This window comes from Triticum dicoccoides, chromosome 7A (genome assembly GCF_002162155.2).
Source record: "Triticum dicoccoides isolate Atlit2015 ecotype Zavitan chromosome 7A, WEW_v2.0, whole genome shotgun sequence".
NCBI lineage: Eukaryota > Viridiplantae > Streptophyta > Magnoliopsida > Poales > Poaceae > Triticum > Triticum dicoccoides.
In genome coordinates this window covers 633,049,669-633,057,626 of record NC_041392.1, presented here as the reverse complement: position 1 = coordinate 633,057,626, position 7,958 = coordinate 633,049,669, and positions in this window count along the sequence as shown.

Here is a 7,958-nt window from a genome sequence, read left to right as displayed (position 1 = left end):
AACGCGGGGACGGCGGCGGAGGCACGGGCCTCCTCGGGCCCGGCGCGGCCCGGGGCGGGTCCGATTCGGGCCTCACGGGCCGGCGACAAAGTGGGGCGGCGTGGGCGCTGACATGGCGCGATCTGGTTGGACGAGGGGTGGAGGCGGACATGTCCGGCGGTAGAGTGGACATGTCCGGCGCAAGGAGGAGGAAGATCTAGGGTTCATCCGCGAATTTCGGGAGGGGAGCACATATTTATAGGTAGAGGGAGCTAGGAGAGTCCAAATGAGGTGCCGTTTTCGGCCACGTGATCGTGATCGAACGACCGAGATGATGGAGAGATTTTTGGTGGGTTTTGGGCCAAATTGGAGGGGTGTTGGGCTGCAACACACACGAGGCCTTTTCGGTCCCTCGGTTAACCATTGGAGCATCAAACGAAGTCCAAATGATACGAAACTTAACAGGCGGTCTACCGGTAGTAAACCAAAGCCGCATGACAAGTCTCGGTCCAATTCGGAAATGTTTAATGCCCACACACGAAAAGAAGGTAGAAATGACCACCGGAGGAGAATGAAATGCCGGAATGCAAAACGGACAACGGGAAAAATGCTCGGATGCATGAGACGAACACGTATGCAAAAGAAATGCACATGATGACATGATATGCAATGCATGACACGCAAGCAATGACAAGGAAACAACAACGAATAACTGGACGACACCTGGCACATCGGTCTCGGGGTGTTACAACACTCCACCACTACGAGAGGATCTCGTCCCGAGATCTAGAATGGCACCGGAGGGAAAATGGAAGAGAAAAGAGGAGAGGTAAAACTAAGTTGCTTCCTTGGCAAACGAGTAAAACCACGAACCTTGAAGAGGTTAAGCAAATACGAGAAAAGAATACAATGGGGATGAACAAAATTGAAAACACACCGATAGAAAGGAGGAACAAAGAAGAACAAATTCGTATAGCGCTCCGGTTGGAAAAGATGCAAGACTTGATAATATGAAAAGAGCTTGAACAAAAGGGCACAACACTCCGGTTAAATGGACAATCATGAAAAGAACATAATCTTTGATGAAGCGAGATTATGGTTGAAGAAAGCAACATCACAATGGCTCCGGAACAAAAGTATAGAAGATAGATAATTGAAATAGGAGAAATGAGGAGAAAATGCCAACTTCTTCCAAAAGAGCTTGAGAAGGCATCCTTAGGAGAAGGGTCGAACGTAGTTCTTGGAAAACCAACAACGAAAAGAACAAGGTTGTAGTGGGCTTATGGAGAACATCTCAAAACTATAAGGTGAAATTCTGCCACTAACAGAAACGATATATTAGATTGATAACAACAAGGAGATGAGAAGCTTAATTCACCGGGAGGATAGATGAATAACTTGGGTCATTTATAAACACCATAATAGCAACAATCCTTAGGAAAAGCTTTAGGTGAAACATAACCCAAAACAATTCCAACGAATAGGTTGATGGATTTACAATATCTCATTCTTGACAACATGTGAATCATGAAAACATGAACTCAATTATCAAGAACGACATAATACCACCTCTATTGATACGGACGGAAGAATTGCACTCGGGACTGCAAGATGAGGAATGCTTGAGCTCATCTGAAAAGAATCTCGATGAACACTTCGAAAAGGAAATAAATCCTCTAAGAACCAACAAGTAGAACCTCCATGAAGAACTCCGGTAACAAAAGGATAACAAGAAGAAAGGGAAGTTGAAAACACAAGGTGAAACCTTGTAATGATTTAGATGGATCTCCGTGATAATTAAAGCTTCAAACTCTGGGAAAAAGATAAAATAAAACAAATGAAACCGAGAATTTGAAGGGCCTCCGGAATAAAGAATTGAATTTACTCGATGAAACAAGAAAAAGAACTATATTATGCTTATCCTTCACCAATTAAAATTGATGACAAGCAACGGATTTGACACACTACTTATTCTCGTATCAAGGATTAAGAGAGATATAACATAAACTTGAGAATGTCTTCAACGAATCACCGGTAGGATTGAAACTACGAATAAATTGATATGATGCACGAAGGAAGAAGAATCTTGCACGAACTACCGTTAGAATTAAAATGAACGAAGAAAAGATAAAGAATCACCGGGAAGAATTAGCAAATAAATGAAGATGCTTGAGAGAAATTAGATCCATGAGAACGAAGAGATTACGAGCTGATTAGAGAATCCTTGATTTATGCACATGATTGGAGAATGATAACTGAAAGCTGAGAATGAATAATTATGAGACGATGGGCTCCGAAGAATCAAACTGAAAATACCCTGAATTACTCCGGATGGGTGAAAAGAAATCTCACAATCAAAAACAATTATGAGAGGATCGCAACAAGCTAGAATCACGAATCTTGAAGAGAATGGGGCAAGATTAAAGAGAAACTCTTCTCCGGTCTTCAAAATCCGAGAATGACGACAAGAAACACCACCAAGAATTATTTAGACACTCCGGAATGAAGAATGGAAAGGTTGAGACAACGATGAAAAATATTTGAAAGATCTTGGAGAAAACATTTGACTGATGATAAATCATTCTTACGTCAAACTTCAAAAGGAATTTGAGAATACCTCCGGGAAAACAAGAAGAGTCAGGTAAGATCCTGGAAAAACACTTGTGGGTTAGGGCCCACTAAAAAGAAACACCGTTGAACGATTTAAAAGAGAGATTGCACCGGTAAGATTAAATGGCTAGAATGAGATAACAGACTCAAGATATCTTGAACACTCCGGAACAAATGAATAGCGAAGAGTGGATGATTAAGAATTGCACCGGCATGAGAAAACATTGAAAACGAGGAAACGGATATGATCAACACCAAAAGCTTTAATTGACAACACCAGAGAAGAAAACGATTGAAGAGTGACGAACTTGAAGCTCCGTTAGAATATACATGAGAATCACCGGGTAAGAACATGAAGAAAAAGAATGGAGAGGCTTCACAACAATAAAATGATACTTGAATAAGAAATCTGGTTCCTTGAAGAAAAAGGATAGGAGGGAGGGAAAACAAAGGCAATTTGGGATGAATGAAATGAACACCGTTGAAAAGAACTGAGATTGGATCTTGCAAATGTTGAAGTGATCGGATCCACTTGACGAGAAACACGCCGGTAGAGAAGGAATTTAGATGACAATCTCGATGATCAAGAAGGATTGGTATTCACATCGGAGTATAAGAACACTATTTCAGGAAGGTATGGAATCAACATTTGACATTGAAGCAACTCAAATACCACAACTGAAAACAAAACAAAGGATTGACTTGCAGAATAAGCCGGAACAAACATATGATAGAGATTTCGTCCGAAGTTTTCGTGGTGGGGCCTACACGGGCTCGATCGTACAGCACCATCATGTACAAGGCAGTGCACATGACATACGAAGCGTCCCCGAGTCGGCATAGCCAAGGACTCTTTAAGACACAATGAGACCACTGTAAAACCGACCGTGAATAGGCGGACCACTAGACGTCGAACCCCAATTTCATATCATACATCTGTCGGAAAGATATCCTAGGAGCTACTTGAATTCCCACTTATAAACTCCCAAAATTTTCCGGTTATGCAATCAGGTGTTGGGGATATAGGGGAAGCATAATATCTCACCCAAAACTAGCAAATCCTACATCCAGCTGTATCCATCCTTCAACACATAACCAAGAAACCTTCGGAAATCATCTACCTCAACCTTCGTAAAGCATCCGGTATACAAGTTATGGCAATACTCCCGAACTCCCGCCCCAGTACTGGGTGGTGTCGAGGTTATCTCACCAACGAACTGCATAAAAGAGATTTTCGATGTTGGCGTACTAAACTCAGGTATTCCAGAACTGCAACGATAAAATTATGATGACAACACCTCAGAGCTCAACTCCTCGGGACACTTCCACAAAACCCCTCACAGGAGGCACCAAGACAATGTTCTCGTCATAAAACCATCGAAACGATTCCAAGATACCCGCGTGATCCTAAAAATTTTTTAGGGAAATTTGAGAAGAGAAGAGTCAAAACTCTACGTCAGGATGCCTTACCAGAGCGATGAGGAGACTGGGGAGTAAAAAGAATTCCTAAACTCTCCGATATACAATTCCTAAATGACTCAAAACATTTTTCTAGACTCAACAACGGCTGCTAATTCGATCAAGCAGTGGGGGCTCCTAAGGTCGGGAAGGCTCTGATACCAACTTTTAACGCCCTCGATGCGGCTATATCTCCCACATGTCGAAGCACGACTTAGAGGCATAACCGCATTGAAAGCAATGTCGGAAGTGAGGTAATCTTCCCACAACCCATGTAATACATAAGGGAAAGAGATACATAGTTGGCTTACAATCGCCACGTCACACAATTACATGAATAAAGCATTACATCAGATACAAACAAGGTCCGACTACGGAACCAAAATATAAGAAGAATCCCAAATGCGACACGGTCCCCGATCGACCCCAACTGGGCTCCACTACTAATCAACTAGAACGAGACAACACAAAGGACAAGATCTTCATCGAGATCCTCCTGATCTTGGTTGCGTCATCTGCACGGACTCATCGGCACCTGCAAACTGGTTTTGGAAGCATCTGTGAGCCACGGGGACTCAACAATCTCGCACCCTCGCGATCAAGACTATTTAAGCTTATGGGTAAGGTAAAAGGTATGATGTGGAACTGCAGCAAGCGACTAGCATATATGGTGGCTAACATACGCAAATGAGAGAGAGAAGAGAAGGCAAAGCACATTCGAGAAAGTATGATCAAGAAGTGATCCTAAACAACCTACGTCAAGCATAACTCCAACACCGTGTTCACTTCCCGGACTCCGCCAGAAAGAGACCATCATGGTAACACACGCTGTTGATTCATTTTAATTAAGGTCGACTTCAGGTTTTCTACAACCGGACGTTAACAAATTCCCATCTGCCCATAACAGCGGGCATTGCTTTTGAAAGTTCAAATCCCTGCAGGGGTGTCCCAACTTAGCCCATGACAAGCTCTAACGGTCAATGAAGGAATAGACGTCCTCTCGACACATTCCGATCAGACTCGGTATCCCGGTTCTACAAGACATCCTCGACAATGGTAAAACAAGTCCAGCAAAGCCGCCCGATGTGCCGACATCCTGATGGGAGCTGCACATATCTCGTTCTCAGGGCAACACCGGATAGGTCAAGCTACGAGTAAAACCAGCCCTCAAGTTTCCCCGAGGTGGCCCCGCAGGCTGCCCATTTCGGACCAACACTTAGACAAGCACTGGCCCGGGGGAGGGGGTTAAAATAAGATGACCCTCGGGATGCGCGACTCCCAAGGGAAAAAGGCTAGGTGGCGAATGGTAAAACCATGGTTGGGCCTTGTTGGAGGAGTTTTATTCAAGGCGAACTGTCAAGGGGTTCCCATTATAACCCAACCACGTAAGGAACCCAAAATCCGGGAACATAACACCGATATGACGGAAACTAGGGCGGCAAGAGTGGAACAAAACACCAGGCATAAGGCTGAGCCTTCCACCCTTTACCAAGTATATAGATGCATTAATTAAATAAGATATATTGTGATATCCCAACAAGTAAACATGTTCCAACAAGGAACAACATCTCCATGTTCCAACGAGGAACAAACTTCAATCTTCACCTACAACTAACAATGGTATAAGAGGGGCTGAGCAAAGCGGTAACATAGCCAATCAACGGTTTGCTAGGACAAGGTGGGTTAGAGGCTTGGTTTAACAATATGGGAGGCATGATAAGCAAGTGGTAGGTATCGCAGCATAGGCATAGCAAAAGAGCGAGCAACTAAGCAAGCAAAGATAGATGTGATTTCGAGGGTATGATCATCTTGCCTGAAATCCCGCAAGGAAGAAGAATGAGTCCATGAAGAAGACAAACGGACGTAGACGAACGGGTCCTCACAAACGCGATGTTATCGGAACCAACCCGAAGAAGCAAACATCGGAAAGGAAGCACACAACATAGTAAACAACCAACACATGAACATGATATGATATGCGGGATGCGGTATGCGATGCATATGGATGATTTCACAAGGAATGAATGAACCTGGCCTCAACTTGGAAATCCAAGTGTGCCACTAGAAAGATGAGATGAAATCGCTTGAAAACGATATAAAGATCACCGGAATGGGAGTCACGGTTTGGAAATGGCATGCAATTCAAATACGGCACCGGTCTGCGATTTACAGCAAGTAGCCATCTAAATGCAACAAGATGAACATGCTACAGCACTCAAACATGGCAACAAAATACATGGCAGTGACGCACTCATCATTCTTAACAGAAGACTAGCACTGAGCTACGGTCAATTCATCCATTAACAGGTTCAAACAAGTATGGCAAAAATGCATTTGGTAAACAGATTTCAGACTTAGTGAAATTAACACAAGCCTAGAATTTCGTATCAGATAGCACTCTTTGGAGCATGAAAACTATATGCTACAGGAGCTGAACATGGCAAAGTAAAGCACGGAATGGAGCTACTCAAAGAGCTTAACAAAAGTCCCTTAGTGACCTTGAGCCAAAAGGGATCAGAAAATACATTTGCAAGCATGTGAACATGGGAAAAGCATAATCAGTTCTCAGACTTAGTGAAAACTGGAGCATGCTGAAAACACATATCAAGTAGGCATGTTTACGAGCTCGATGCACTCACTACAAAGCAAGTCATGGCAACCTAAGCATACACCCATCAATAATACACAAAAAACAAGCTAGACATGGCAAGAGCAATAACATAGCATGCATGGATCAACTACAACAACCTCGGCAAAATTGCTAACAAGTAGACAATCTGCCCAGATTCACGAAATAGCAAAAGTAGAGCTCGATTGACGCAAGCTAGGGTGCTCCATAATTGCAAACAAAGACATGGATGGATAGATCACTACAAGATTAACAAATCATCCTTACTGATCATCCTCAAAAGAGGCGCGGACCACTAGGAAACAACATAAACATATGGCATCATGAAATGAACAGATCAAGGACTTAGTGGAAATGCTAAGTCCCTGAAAACAGCATCAAATACACCACTTTGCAAGCTTGTGCTAGTCACCACACACATCACAAAAATACATGGGTTGCACCTCTGGAAAGGAAACAAAACATATAACAAAACACATGAAGAGCTCATGGGCATATCATGCACACAATAATCATGGCAAAAGTGACAAATATCTAAATGGAGCAGCAGAACTGACAATTATCTCAAGTAGCACTCTTCCAACAGCATTTCGGGCATCAAGATTAGCTCAAATGAAAATGATGCAGTGGAATGAAATGATGTACTCTCTGAGACGAACATTTTGATATGCTATATGCATGAATTGGAGCTACGGATGCAAAGTTACGACATGATGAAAATGGGCACATGTAACATGGAAATCTCGGGGACTTAGTGAAATTTTAACCTCTCTGAGAAAGTCAACACGGGGACGAGGCGAAGTGGGATGAGGAGATCCGGGGATGCGGGACACCGTTTGGTTGGAGGGATGGGTGGATCTGATCCAACCCGACCCAGATCTGGCCGGACTTGGACTCCGGCGAGTCTTCGCGGACTCCGGCGAGCAGGGAGGTGGCCGGCGGCGAGGAAGAAGTGGCGGGGCCTGCGTGCAGCGTTGGGGTGGCGCGTGGTGCTGGCGCTGGAGGTGCACGGTGGCAAGGGGCAGCGCCCTTGGCGAGAGGCAGGCGGCGGGGCGGCGCAACAGGGCGGCAGTGCGCGGTGGTGCGGGCTCGCCGGTGTGAGAAGCTCCGGGCAGAGCAGCGGCTCAGGCGAACGTCGGCGAATCTAGCCGGCGCGGGGTCCGGCTGGGAGCGGGCCTCCAGGCGGCAGGGCGGCGTGGTCGGCTCAGTCGGCTCCGGCGAGCTGCTGGCCGGCGGCGGCCGGAGATGAAGCCGGCACGGAGCTCCGGCAACGCGGGGACGA